Here is a 15,209-nt window from a genome sequence, read left to right as displayed (position 1 = left end):
TCCGCACAGCAAAAGGCCCGGGCGCCAAGTCCTGGAAACTCCTTCTCTCGGCCGCGACCCGGAGCCGGGGAGCCGTAGCGCTGGAGTGAGAGGTGGCAGCGTCTGAGCAGCCTGGAAAAGTCCCGCGGGGCTGAGGCGCGAGCCAATAGGCATGCAGGACCAACGGAGGGGGCGGGGAGGAGGGCGGGACCTTACCTGTCAGTCAGACCAGAACCCAGGGTAGGCAGAAGCCGGTTTTCTCCGCCTCCAAGGAGAGTCCCGCCCCCCCCCCACGAGGATTGGCTGCTTTTGGGTCCTGCTCTTGTCTATCAAATAGTCTCCACTGCGTAGGTTCAGCCGGGAGGTTGTCATTGATACTTTGCTGTTTGTTTAGTGTGGAACGAACGCGGGTGGGGGAGCATCCTCTGGCGCACGCGCTGGGTAGTGCAGTCTGAGCCCGGGAGGGGTTCTTTGGAGTGACCCTGGCTATTCTGTGCTTTGACAAAGGCTCTTTACTCCACCAGATTTCAGTCAGGTTCCCGAATCTTCTAGGTCCATCCGTATCCTTTCTGGTAAGATCCACCTTAAAAAAAATTGTTTATTCTTTTTGCCTTCAGGGTTATCTCTGGGGCTCATGCCTGCACAACTCCACTGTTCTGGCACTCTTTTATTTATTTATTTTTAATAGGAGATGGGAATATAGGAGGGGAGAGAGAGAAAAATTAGAAAAAAAGGAAGAGAGAGCGCGCACAGATCCACCACTGGTGAAATATCTTCCCTGTAGGTGAGGACTGGGGACTTGAACCCTGGTCCTCTTAACATTGTAACATGTGGGCTCTGTGGGCTGTACTGGGTGCACTCCCATCCAGCCCCAAGATCTAATTTAGCAAGAACCATAGGGCCACTTAGTTTGTGGTCAATACTGCATTACCTTCAGGGGAAAACTATGTAATTCAGTAAATTCCAATAAGACTGTATATATAAACACAAGATAATTCCACAGGGTTCAAATATTTAAACATAATATATGGAATAATATGTATATTCAAAAATTTAAATCTCAGATATTTACCACAGAAGAGATCCGAAAGATTGAGAAACATGAAAAAATGCTCTAAGTTATTGATTGTCAGAGAAATGCAAATACAGACAACAATGAGATACCACTTCACTCCTGTGAGAATGTCATACATCAGAAAAAGTAGCAGCAGCAAACGCTGGAGAGGTGGTGGAGACAAAGGAACCCTCCTGCCCTGCTGGTTGGAATGTAAATTAGTCCAACTTCTGTGGAGAACAGTCTGGAGAACTCTCAGAAGGCTAGCAATGGACCTACCCTATGATCCTGCAATTCCTCTCCTGGGGATATATCCTAAGGAACCTAACATACCCATCCAAAAAGATCTGTGTACACATATGTTCTTGGCAGCACAGTTTGTAATAGCCAAAACCTGGAGGCAACCCCCCAGGTGTCCAACAACAGATGAATGGCTGAGCAAGTTGTGGTATATATACACAATGGAATACTACTCAGCTATTAAAAATGGTGATTTCACTGTTTTCAGCCTAGCTTGGATGGAGCTTGAAGAAATCATGTTAAATGAAATAAGTCAGAAACAGAAGGATGAATACGGGATGACCTTACTCTTAGGCAGAAGTTGAAAAAATCAGAAAAGAAACACAAGTAGAGCCTGAACTGGAGTTGGTGTATTGCACCAAAATAAAAGAGTCTGGGGTGGATGTGGGGGGCGAAGAGTACAACCTGAAAAAGGATGACAGAGGACCTATTGGGGGTTGTATTGTTATGTGGAAAACTGAGAAATGTTATGCATGTTCAAACTATTGTATTTACTGTCAACTGCAAAAACATTAATCCCCCAATAAGGGGAAAAAAATAAAGGAGCAGGAAAAAAAATTAATCTGAGAATAGAAGTGGCATTTAGGAGTAAAATGCATGTTTTAAGTATTGTAGGTCTAAAAGACTTTAGAAATGAACGACAAATAAAACCACCCGTTAATACTCTGAAAAAAAAAACAACCTACAAATATTTTGCATAAAATCAAGGCGTCAGAAGGAGAATACATATGTCTATGAACCAGACTTTCAATCCTGAGACTTCGGAGGTCCCAAGTTCAATCCCCACCACCACCATATGTCAGAGCTGGTCTTCCCTCCCTCCCCCTCTTCCTTCTCTCTTCTTCCCCCCTCCCCCCCTACTTTCTCCTCCTCTCTTACCCTCTTCTCTTTTCATGTGATCAGCACTTGCATTTGGGCTATACATATAACAAGGCACATGCTCTACCTGGTGAGCTATCTTTCTGACCCATTCATTCAACACAGGGGCCAGGTAGTCGCACACCTGATTGAGCACACACATTACAGTGCACAAAGACTCAAGTTCAAGCCCCTGTCCCTACCTACAGGGGTGGAGGAGGAGGGGAATGCTTCACAATCAGTACTGTAGGTGTCTCTCTGTGTCTCTTTTCTCTCCCTATCTCCTCTCTCCCTCAAAATTTCTTTATCTAAAATAAATAAAAAAATAAGTAAAACATTAACAACAAAGTAAGGAATTTTGTACTGGAAGCATACAGTTATAAATCACAGAGACAAAAGTGGGATGGGGATGAGGATGAGGAGCACTTGCACAGACTCACTAAAGGTGACTCATTTTTTCTTTCTTAAACCAATAGGCACTGATGATGCAAGGCTAGTCCCCTTCGGTCATCCCCTTATACTCTGGTGAGTAGCAGACACATTTGCACCACATGGAAGCTCTGTAGAATGTTGGACCTGATAGTGGAATTAGGTTATAAACAGCCTATTTCAACCTCACCGAGCCCGCAATGCCATTATAACCCAACCCAACTGCTCCTAGTCAGTCTGCTAGTAGTCAGCATGTCTTAGGGAATCTATTCCTTCTACAGTGCTCAGCAGTTACCACCAACGACCCGAGTTCAAGCCCCTGAGTCCTCACTTCTAGGGGGTAGGGAGAGCTTCATGAGTGATGAAGCAGTGCTGCCAGTGTGTCTTTTTCTACCTCCCTTCCCCCTTCAATTTCTCTGTCCTATCAAATAAAACATAAATACATTGAAAACATATCCCACCCCCTCCCCTGATAGCTTTCCCACTCTCTATCCCTCTGGGAGCATGGACCCAGGGTCATTGTGGGTTGTAGAAGGTGGAAGGTCTGGCTTCTGTAATTGCTTCCCCGCTGAACATGGGCGTTGACTGGTCGGTCCATACTCCCAGTCTGCCTCTCTCTTTCCCTAGTAGGGTGGGTCTCTGGGGAAGCGGAGCTCCAGGACACATTGGTGGGGTCTTCAATCCAGGGAAGCCTGGCCGGCATCCTGATGACATCTGGAACCTGGTGACTGAAAAGAGAGTTAACATACAAAGCCAAACAAATTGTTGAGAAAAAAGATTTTTTAAGGACCAGTATTGAGAGCAATTCTAGCTTGGACTATTGCATTCCACGCCCCCCCCCCCCCCCGTCCCTCTTGCCCCCCCCCGTTTCTCCAGTAACTTTTTTTTTTTTTTTTTTTTTACCAGAGCACTGCTCAGCTCTGGCTTATGATGGTGTGAGGGAGTGAACCTGGGACTTGGGGGCCTCAGGCATGAGAGTCTCTTTGCATAACCATTATGCTATCTACTCCTTCCAGTAACTTTTAAAAATTAATTTTCTTTTAAAAATCTTATTTATTTATTATTAGATAGAGACAGAGAGAAATTGAGAGGGGAGGGGTAAATAGGGAGAGGGAATGAGAGACACCTTCAGCCCTGCTTTACCACTCGTGAAACTTTTCCCCTGCAGATGGAGAGTAACTTAAAAAAATTTTTTTATTTGTAAAATGGAAATATTGGCAAGACCATAGGATAAGAGGGGCACAGTTCCACACTATTTCTACCACCAGAACTCCATATCCTATCCCCTCCCTTGATAGCTTTCCTATTCTTTATTCCTTTGGGAGTATGGACCCAGGGTCATTGTGGGATGCAGAAGGTGGAAGGTCTGGCTTCTGTAATTGCTTCCCCGCTGAACATGGGTGTTGACTGGTCGATCCATACTCCCAGCCTGCCTCTCTATTTCCCTAGTGGGGGGCAGGGCTCTAGGAAAGCATCAATTGAAAGACAGAGACAAGCTCTGGATGTATTGTTTCTTTTTCATTACTTTGTATTACAGTATGTGGGGGGGTTGTTTTTCTTTATTTTTATTTTTTATTTATAAAAAGGAAACACTAACAAAACCATAGGATAAGAGGGGTACAACTCCACACAATTCCCACCACCACAACTCTGTATCCCCTCCTCTCCCCTGATAGCTTTCCTATTCTTTAACCCTCTGGGAGTGTGGACCCAAGGTCATTGTGGGATGCAGAAGGTGGAAGGTCTGGCTTCTGTAATTGCTTCTCCGCTGAACATGGGCAGTGACAGGTCGATCCATACTCCCAGCCTGCCTCTCTCTTTCCCTAGTAGGGTGGACCTCTGGGGAAGCGGAGCTCCAGGACTCATTGGTGGGGTTGTTTGTCCAGGGAAGTCTGTTTGGCATTATGCTAGCATCTGGAACCTGGTGGCTGAAAAGAGAGTTAACATACAGCCAAACAAACTGTTGAACAATCATGGACCTAAAGGCTGGAATAGTCAGAGTAACTTTTTTATAAAATTTTGTGGAATATAATATGTGGGTATCGGTCTGACTGTAGTTCAAGAACACCTTTTCCACATCTTCACTCTTGTATCTCTCTCTTTATTCCCAGGAAGAGGGAGCTCTCTTCCTGGTTTAGGATTTTATTTCAGAAAGGCTACAAGACTGACATCAAGTGGAGATATCAGGAACAACACCTAGAATGATGCCCCTAATTCAATTTATCTACTACAGAATATTTTAGAATGGTATTAAAGGAAGAAAGGAAGTGGAGGCAGTTGGTGGCTCAGCTGGTAAATCGCAAGTATTTCTATATGTGGAGAATAGGGTTTGAACCCCAGATTCCCACCTGCTGGGGGGGGGGAGCTCTGTGAGTATTGGAACAGGAAGGAGTCCTGTCTCTTCTGTGTTTTGTGTCCTCATGACTCCTATTTCCCCCTGCCTCTCCTCCCTCAGCCTCAGGTCCCTCCAGGCCCTCAGTTTTTTTAAAAACTTTTTTTAGTATTTATTTTCCCTGTTTGTTGCCATTGTTGTTTTTCATTGTTGTTGTAGTTATTATTGATGTCATCGTTGTTAGATAGGACAAAGAGAAATGGACAGAGGAGGGAAGACAGAGAAGGGGAGAGAAAGATAGACATCTGCAGACCTGCTTCACCTCCTGTGAAGCGACTCCCCTGCAGGTGAGGAGCCAGGGCTCAAACCGGGATCCTTACGCAGGTCCTTGTGCTTTGCACCACATGTACTCAACTCGCTGTGCTACTCCCCAGCCCCTCAGTTTTATTACCTGTATGCATGCCTCATCAGGAGACCCCTGGGGAAGTTGCTTAATTTCCCTATGTCATGCTTTCATTTCTTTAAAATGGGGCTAATTATTATCTGTCAGTAAAATTAGCATTAGATCAAAACAGAGGACCCCCCCCCCCCAAATCTTCACCTGCACTACTCCAGCCTTTAGGTTCATGATTAGTCAACAACTTGTTTGGCTTTATATGTTAACTCTCTTTTCAGCCACCAGGTTCCAGATACTAGCATAATGCCAAACAGACTTCCCTGGACAGACAACCCCACCAATGTGTCCTGGAGCTCTGATTCCCCAGAACCCCACCCCAATAGGGAAAGAGAGAGGCAGGCTGGGAGTATGGATGGACCTGTCAACGCCCATGTTGAGCAGGCAAGCAATTACAGAAGCCAGACCTTCCACCTTCTGCAACCCACAATGACCTTGGGTCCATGCTCCCAGAGGGTTAAAGAATAGGAAAGCTATCAGGGGAGGGGATGGGATACAGAGTTGTGGTGGTGGGAACTGTGTGGAGTTGTACCCCTCTTATCCTATGGTTTTGTTAGTGTTTCCTTTTTATAAATAAAATAAAATAAAAAGCTACTTCAGGGAAAAATTTCCTCATTTATTTATTTATTTATTTATTTTGGATAGAGACAGAGAGAAACTGAGAAGGAAGGGGTAAAAAGAGAGGGAGAAAGAAAGGAGACATCAGGGAAACTTCTTAGGCGTTTCTAGGGTCTGGTAGTTAGATGTGCTTGGAACTGGTTGCTCCATCCTTATTTTATTTATTTATTTATTTATTACTTTACTGAGGGGTTAATGACTTAGAGTAAGTACAGTTGTTGACACATGGGTACAATCTCTCACCTTTCTGTGACAGATGGCTATAAAATTCTTACCCAAATTTAAGTTCCTTTCTCATCATCGAGCACAAGGACCTCCAACCTTCCATAGTCCCCTCCCTTTCCCCCCTTCCCCACAGAGTCCCCTGCTTTGGGGCAATGAGCGACCCTGCTTCTCGGATGAGAGTCTCATGTGAGTTCATCAAGTGAGTTCACTGGCGCTCAATAAGCCAAACGCTTGGACCGCTCTGTACCCTCAGCACCCCGTGTTTGGTTTTGTGAGCCAGTGTCCTTACTTTTACAGGAGAATGGGCAATCCAATCTTCGATTGTTTTATGTTACAATAGTAGACTGAAGGTCGATGTGGAAGTAAGTTCTTAACTGAGGTACATCATTAAAAATTAATTGAAAAGAAGAAAAAATAAGGTCTGTGTCTTTATCCACCTGCTGAAATATGATTTGCACATCTGAGTGACACTCCTTGAAAGCTCCTGTTGTAAATTAAAGCCCCTATGCAAATGATGTGCAGGTTAATCAAGTGAACCTGGGACATGATGTTACCAAGAAGCTGTCACTATCAATTCCAAACCCCAACATTTTATTGAGCTCCTTGATGACACTTTTGGTGACAAGCATTAAATTATGGGGGGTGCTATGTAGGAAGCCAGCAGAGATTTGTGGAACATGAGAGGCTGACCTAGAATTGAGGTGCAGCTGGAGAGGGGATCATGAGCCTTGTTTGTGCTTCCCAGTGAGTTGGAATGGGGGGTAGAGGATTTGGGGGGGGTAGAGGATTTGGAATGGGGGGTAGAGGATTTGAGGGAAAGGAGGGAACTGAGTGCTTTAATAGCAAGTGTTGTATGCTTTACATTGGGTTGTTCTAGCTCTCCCCCTGCCAAGAAAATTGGTTCAGTCCTGCTAGTTTCGTGGGCCCGCTTGTCCCCGCCCCAAGGAACCCCGAGAGAGTTCCAGAGTTCCAGAGTTGCAGAGTTTGAGAGTGCTTGGCGCCGCCGCGGGGGAAAGAGGCAACAGAGTTCTGTTTGGTGATTAGTTTGGGTTAGTTTATGAATCGTTGTTCCTGAATAAAGAAATACAGCTTCCTTGCCCAGCCTTATGTCTCTGGTCGTCTCTATTACCCGCCTGCGAAGCTAGCCCGGCCAGCTGGAGCCACCGAATTTTAACAACAAGCAAGAACCATCTACTTAAGCCTGTCAGTTTCTGTTCATTCTTGTAGGCATGGAGGAATTCAAGTGAATTCTCTACAGAAAATTGTGTTGAGAGCCATATGATTCCTGGTGCTACAGGGGAGATTCTAGAAGAGGCTCTAGAACCTAACTGTACCTGTGCAGGCCCAGGCTAGCTGAAGAGGTGTTGGAAGAGAGCATGTTACTGAGATTGAGCAGGATGGTGGCCACATGGCCAAAAAAAAAAAAAAAAAAAAAAAGATTAGAGCCCTGGCAACATAACAAAAGCACATGTGGTCTGAATGTGACCTGCATTCAGTGGTCTCAGCAGTGCAAAGCATGTCACTGGTAGAAGACTGGCAATTTTTTACACTCAATTTATTTTTTAATTCTTGATAATGTTTATTTTAAAATTCTTTATAGTTATGCATTATAATTAGTGTCTCACCATTCAATAACACCCTCTCTCTGATGCTTTTTGTTGTACATTCTATTTATTTATTTTTTTGCCTCCAGTGTTATTGCTGGGGCTCAGTGCCTGCACCATGAATCGACTGCTCCTGGAGGCCACTTTCCCCCCCTTTTGTTGCCCTTGTTGTTGTAGCCTTGTTGTGGTTATTATTGTTATTGTTGATGTCATTGTTGTTGGACAGGACAGAGAGAAATGGAGAGAGAAGGGGAAGACAGAGGGGGAGAGAAAGATAGACACCTGCAGACCTGCTTCACTGCCTGTGAAGTGACTCCCCTGCAGGTGAGGAGCCAGGGGGTCAAACCGGGACCCTTAGGGTCTTTGAGCTTTGTGCCATATGCGCTTAACCCACTACGCTACCACCCGATCCCCTATTTACATTTTTTTAATTCCAACATTCCTTTATTGAGCAATATATTGTTTTATGGGATTTTTAAAAATTGTAAACCACATTCTGTAAGGAACCACAGTGGTCTTAGTCCATTTGTAATTGGTTTTCTCAGAGCTGGATTCTTGTACAGTAAAGTTCTATTAGTAGATTTAATTAATTAAATTAAGTGAGAGAGTAGGAAAGTGAGAGAAGAGACAGTAGAAATACCACAGCACTGCTTTACTATTTGTGAAGTCCTTCTGCTGCCTTCCATGGTGTCCCCCTGTAGTGCCAGGCCTCAAACTCAGGCCTTCACACCTGCCAAAGCAAATGTTCTACTGTGCCAGCTGTCTCCCACCTACCCCTTTAGTTAATTTTTTTTTTTTATATCCCTATGGTCTCATACATGTAAACTTTTACTACTCAGGTGGAGAAAGAAAAAGGGAGAGAGAGAGAGACATTACAGTCCCCCACTGCCACTATAGCACTCCACATGTGGTGCTGGGACTTGAATCTGGGCAGTTGCCATACCCAGTGAACTATTTCTCTCGCCCCATGCAGCCTGTTTAAAATGAGAATGCCCTTGTGTGAGCACTGGGAGAATTCAGGGTGGTGGGTGGGACTGGGCTGGTTGCCAAAGCCCGAAGTAGTGTTTTCTACTTTTTTTTCCCTCTAGATACACCTGTGACTAGCTCTTCACCTTAATTAAGAGGCAAGAACAATTCTCTGAAGACATTAAGTGATGCTAACTCGAGAGCTCACCAAATAAAAATAAACAAAAATAGAAGTGGTCTCTTAGATGTCCTGATTTTCAAAAGGCAATTCATTTAAAATGTTAAATACTGAAAGTTTTGAAAGCTAAACACATCCAAATGGTCTTTACCTCTAGTTTGGATACTGTTAGCTTTTCCTGTTTCATTTTCTGAAGTTTTTATAGAGTTGCATTTTACATATAAATATATTTCATATGGAATTTATTGTTGTGAGATACACGGGTTTGTGTATAGACTCTTTTTTTTCTTCTTTCTCCCTTCTTTTCCTTTTTTTTTTTTTTTGCCTCCAGGGTTATTGCTGGGGCTCAGTGCCTGCACCATGAATCCACTGCTCCTGGAGGCCACTTTTTTTCCCCTTTTGTTGCCCTTGTTGTTGTAGCCTTGTTGTGGTTATTATTGTTGTTGTTGATGTCATTGTTGTTGGATAGGACAGAGAGAAATGGAGAGAGGAGTAGAAGACAGAGAAGGGGAGAGAAAGACACCTGCAGACCTGCTTCACCACTTGTGAAGCGACTCCCCTGCAGGTGGGGAGCCAGAGCCTCCAACCGGGATCCTTGAGCCATGTGTGCTTAACCCACTGTGCTACCACCCAACCCCCCCTTTTTTTATTAGTGGTGTACTAAATTACTAAGTAATGGTGGTACAATTCCACATCGTTGCCACCACCAGAGTTCTCTGTACGTATTCCTTCTGTTGGAAACTGCAGTGATTCTTCTAAGACTATTATTTCTGTAACTGACTGTTTACCTATCTATCTACCTACCTACCTATCGATCTATTAATCTTCTCCCATTCTTCCCCTATGGTCCTGCCTTCTCTTCCATTTTGAGTCACAGCTATACCTATTACTACTTTTGAATGTCTTTCCTTTTTTCCTCTTCTCTCTCTGGGACCTAATGGAATTGGGTCTCAGAGCCCTCTAGTCATTTTAATTATTATTATTATTTTCATATAGCTGTCCAGTTCTCCCAGTACCATTTGTTTAAAAAAAGTGATCATGTGGCTGAGGAGACAGCACAGTGGTTATGCAACAAACTTTCATGCCTGAGCCTCTCTGGTCCCAAATTCAGTCCTCAGTACCACCATAAGCCAGAGCTGAGCTGTGCTCTGGTAAAAACTCAACCAAACTCACAAGACAAAAAAATGACCGACCCCCAGTTGATTGCTTGCTCTTCTTTGTCAAATATGCATTGACTATATTTTCTTTTCAGTGTCGAGTTGGACTAAATAAATACCATAGTGTTTATGCATTTGAAACACATTTATTTATTTATTGCGCTGGCCCCCACACATGCTCAATTCCATTGTTTCCTTCAGACTTTTTTTTTTTTCCTATCCTTTAATTTTAGAATTAAAATTGATATGATAAATGATAAAGAGAGAATGAGAAAGAGAGGGGCCGGGGAAGTAGCACCATTGGTAGCACAATAAACTTTCATGTCTTATATACCGGAGGCATCAGGTTCAATATCCAGCACCACCGTAAGTCAGAGCTGACCAATGCTTTGGTAAGAAAACAAACAAGAAAATAAATTCATTGAAATAGCTCATTTGGATAGTGAGCTGCTTTGCCATATGAGAAAACCCCAGGTTGGAGCCAGCCTCCATCACACTGAAGGAAACTTTGTGCTGTGGTTTCTTTTACTTTTGCTCTGCCTGGCTCAAAAAAGGGAGGGGGCGGGGGAGAAAGAGAGGGAAGTAGTTAGTTGTATCACAGCACTGCTTCACCGTTTATGGACTCTCCCCTAGTGTTGTCCATGAAATGCTTTTTATTTGTTTATTCATTCCATTTTTTTTGCCCTTGTTTATTTTATTTTATTGTTGTAGTTATTGTTGTCATCGTTATTGGATAGGACAGAGAGAAATGGAGAGAGGAGAAGAAGACAGAGAGGGGGAGAGAAAGACAGACACCTGCAGACCTGCTTCACCACCTGTGAAGTGACTTCCATGCCGGTGGGGAGCCGGGGGCTTGAACCAGGATCCTTATCCCTGTCCTTGTGTTTGTGCCACATGAGCTTAACCTACTGCGCTATCGGCTGACTCCCCATCCATGATATTCTATGGGACTGTGAACTTGAACCTGGTCCTTGTGATGGTAAAGCACATGCTCTACCGGGTGAGCTATCATCAGGTCTTTGAATTTATTTCAGTCTGTGACATTTTCACAGACATCTAATATCAATAGCCTTTTCAAAATTTATTTTATTTTTATTTCTTTATTTTTGCCTTCAGGGTCATTCCTGGGGCTTGGCGCCTGCACTATGAATCCATGGCTCGCTCCTGGAGGCCATTTTTTCCTTTTGTTGCCCTTGTTGTTGTGCTTGTTATAGTTGTTATAGCTGTTGTTGTTGAACAGGACAGAGGGAAATGGAAAGAGGAGGGGAAGACAGAGAGGGGGAGAGAAAGAGAGACACTTGCAGACCTGCTTCACCGCTTGTGAAGAGACTCCCTTGCAGGTGGGGAGCCAGGAGCCCGAACCGGGATCTTTACGTAACCCGCTGCCCTACCGTCTGGCCCTCAGTCTACAGCCTTCATATATGTCTATCACTCTATGATTGGTAGAGAAATTGAGGCTATTTCAACAACACATATCACAGAGGGAGGAGGTGACTATTTTCTGGTTAGAATTCTTTGATTTCTTTTTAAAAAATATTTTAAATTATTTATTACTGGATAGAGACAGAGAGAAATTGAGAGAGGAGGGGGGATAGAGAGGGAGAGAGACACCTGCAGCCCTGCTTCACCGCTCATGAAGCTTTCTCCCTGCAGGTGGGGACCAGGGGCTTGAACCGGGGTCCTTGTGCACTATAGTGTGTGCACTTAACCAGGTGCTCCACCGCCTGGCCCTAACTCTTTGATTTCTTTTTTTTTAAACTTTACTTATTTATTCCCTTTTGTTGCTCTTGTTGTTTTATTGTTGTAGTTATTATTGTTGTTGTTGTTATTACTGATGTCCTTGTTAGATAGGACAGAGAGAAATGGAGAGAGGAGGGGAAGACTGAGAGGGGGAGAGAAAGACAGACACCTGCAGACCTTCTTCACCGCCTGTGAAGCAACTCCCCTGCAGGTGGGGAGCCAGGGGCTCGTGCCGGTATCCTTACATCGGTCCTTGTGCTTTTGTGCCACCTGCGCTTAACCTTGCGCTACTGCCCGACTCCCAACTCTTTGATTTCTATAGTCTTTCTGAATTTAAAAGAACACAAGTGTTTCACGCTATTAAAAAGTAAGCAGGACTCTTCTAAAAAACTTTAATTACAGAAGTATTTATAGGAGGTGAGTGGAAATCAGCAATACAGAAGTTAAAAGCGAGAGGTGTTGTTCCAGAGGAGTCGCAGTGGAGAAACCAGTGAGCACTTTTTTTTTTTTTCTCTTAAATTTTCCAAGAACGAAGAAAGGTCATGAAAAAAGGGAGAGAATCCAAAAAGCACAATGTTGAAATGTCTTAAAAGTCACGACCGACACTTAGATAAGAAATTAGTAACAAGAAATAAGAAAATGTGTGATGGAAAGCACACTGTACATCTGGAGCAAGGCAGTCTGCATACAACCAAAGGGAATGCATCAAAAGAACACAGGGGCATGAGAAAGATAGCCAGACAGAAGAGTCAAGTTCTAGTGAAATCAAACTGTACAGATGTGGGATATTGGCATTGGGTTCCTTCTCGCTGACTTCATTTGTATATATGTGTAGCTATAGAATTAAAAAAATTAAGCAGCAAGTTTCCTGGTTCCAGCATCCCTTGAGCTCTGAAGGGAGGCACTGAGTGACATCCCTAGGCCACATGTGGGCAGGTGCAGGGATTGAGTCTCTGCAGGGTGGGTCTGCACAGAGGGAAGGGGTTGAATGTCTGGGAGTGGCTTCCAGAGAATTCAAGACTCTGAAGGGAAGTTTTCATGAATTCAGTAAACCAGTTAAGAGGTGGGAGGAGAGAGACATCTGTGGTGAGCCTTTTGAATGTGATGTGTTGTGGTGTCAGTGTGAGTGGGGCAGGTGTGTGGGCAAGTTAGGGGTGCAGGGAGAAGGGGGAGATGCCAACATGGCTTTGAGCATCCTTCTCAGATACAACTGGACCTAAACTATCATGCTCACTATGATTACCTCAAAGACTGAATTGGAACTTAAATTGTATCCAAAACTGGGTGAACACCATCTCATTCAGAACGCTTTCTGCCAGTCACAGGGGAGCTGGAGTCCCAGGCCTTTCAGTTCTGTATAAGAACCTGTGATGAAGAGTCACAGATAATCTACAAGGAAAGGGAGGTACAACTCTGTCTCCCTAGTTGCATAAATATAAAAGATTTTAAAAGGAGGGCTAAGTAGGTAACTAACATTTCCCTGCAAAGGAATCATGTCAAATGTTTAGTTTAAAAGTAGACATGATTTCTTTTAACTCTCAATAAAGATGCCAGGGTTGGGGGCAGATATTTGTAAAACAGTTGGCCTCTCTTAAGGTTGCATAAAAGGAAAGATGGTCGTTTTTGGAGTAGTCCCTTGGAGGGCACGTCTGCATTCTCTGAGGTGTGTGAGAGAATAATTATAGAAAGCTGGAGTTAGAGGGCTGACTGCAAACCTTGAGCAGCAGTCTGGCTCAGTTTGTCTGATTCTGCATTTGGCCCACCGAGGCTCTCAGTTTCCTGCTTCCATTTTGCTTTCTGTTCACCACTTGAGCTTCATAGTTCTTCCTTCCATCTCAGACCATGAAAACCGGGCCTAATTCTGTTTGGTGCTTAATTCTTCTTCATGGAAACATTTAGAAACATTTGAACTCAAAGTCAGAAGCAAAGGAGACAAGCCCATCTCATAGTTACTTCTGGTCTCAGACCTCTGAGAGCTTGTTTGTGGTCTCTTTTTGGATCAAAACTGGTTAGAAGCAGAGTCTGCACCTGTGCCTTAGTCATTTCTGAGACACTTAGGGTCTGAGTGGCTCTTGCAAGGTCTCCTCACAGCTGGTGGCAGTCCAAGAGGAGGGCACCAGGCATCTTCTGTGAAGAGACCCCTTACCTACTTGTCCCCAGCCACCCAGAGAACCTGGGAGCCAGATGGCTGTTAATATTGGTGACAACATGGGTCAGGCAGGGACAGTTCTGATGATAGCAGTTGCTGCTGGTGTGTGGAGGTTGGGCTGCCTGGCTAGTGAGATATTTCTGGCAGCATTTCACTTACTTCCCAAACATTTTGTGTTCACACTCTGCTGAAGGGTCTTGAGCTTCAGTGAGAAGGGAAGCTGCCCCTCTATATCAAGCTTGCTGTCAGCATTGATTTTAGTTGTTACCAGAGTCAGTGAGTCAACAACCTCCCCTGAGGCCCGAGGTCAGACCTGCCCTGATAGAGCTCTGACTCACCCCCATCCAGATGTGCTCATCAGAAACTGATGTCTCTGGTCCTTCTGGTTTCCTCTTGCAGAGCCTGGGCATCCTATAGCCCATCTAAATTTAGACAAATAGACACTTAAGAACCAAATTGAGCCTGGGGGTGTCTGAAAAGCAACTGTCTTCAACTATAGGATTGGTATGTTAAATTTGCAGTACCCCTCCAAAAAAAAAAAAAGAACCACTAGAAGCTCAGATCTCGAGAGGAGACTGGGATGACCCCCATGTGGACAGTGCAGGGACTTGATAATGTGCTTTCTGGCAGGGATGCTTCAGCTTTAAGAAACGGGGGAGGGGAGAGTGATACTTGGTAGTCCTCCTCCTGTCCCCTCCCCAGGGCAGTTGCTACCCATTCACTCACATGGGGCCTTCCCTGAGTACTCTCTCCCCCCCTCATTTCTGGAGCCCCACCTCATCAGAACCATGCACTGGGACCGTACAACCAGGGCCTGTGTGTTCTGACCCATATACAGACATTGTGCCTGGGACTTCCTGTGCACTGACATATTCAGGGCGAACATCTGAATGGACAGGATGCTCTCCCAGCACCTGGGTGGCACCTTCCTGCAGAGGCTCACTGCTCTACAACCCAGGGACAGAAAAGGTCTGCTTTGACCCACTGGATCTCTAATAGAAAGATTCCTTGCAGGAGACTCTTCCCTCTCCCACTTTCCACTCACCACCAAAAGCTTTGGCCCAAACTGAAAGCTGGCTCTGCTAAGCGTGCAACTCCTAGCCTGCAGGTCTTTGAGCAGTGACCAGATATTCTAGACTGTAGGAGGGAGAAGGACCTGATAACAC

The 15,209-nt window shown here is 44.6% G+C and overlaps 1 long non-coding RNA gene across 1 annotated transcript in view; it reads left to right on the top strand.

Moving 5' to 3' along the window:
- The first annotated feature begins 74 nt into the window (after positions 1-74).
- The window catches only part of LOC132536730 (uncharacterized), a 182,933-nt gene continuing 167,798 nt past the window's right edge, over positions 75-15,209 (top strand). The window contains exons 1-2 of the long non-coding RNA XR_009548226.1: positions 75-551; positions 2,668-2,716. This is a non-coding gene — a long non-coding RNA (uncharacterized LOC132536730). The remainder of the gene's footprint in view (positions 552-2,667; positions 2,717-15,209) is intronic.

Source organism: Erinaceus europaeus, chromosome 2, assembly GCF_950295315.1.
Source record: "Erinaceus europaeus chromosome 2, mEriEur2.1, whole genome shotgun sequence".
NCBI lineage: Eukaryota > Metazoa > Chordata > Mammalia > Eulipotyphla > Erinaceidae > Erinaceus > Erinaceus europaeus.
The sequence above is the reverse complement of the archived record's forward strand: the minus strand, read 5'-3'. Positions and strand labels throughout refer to the sequence as shown.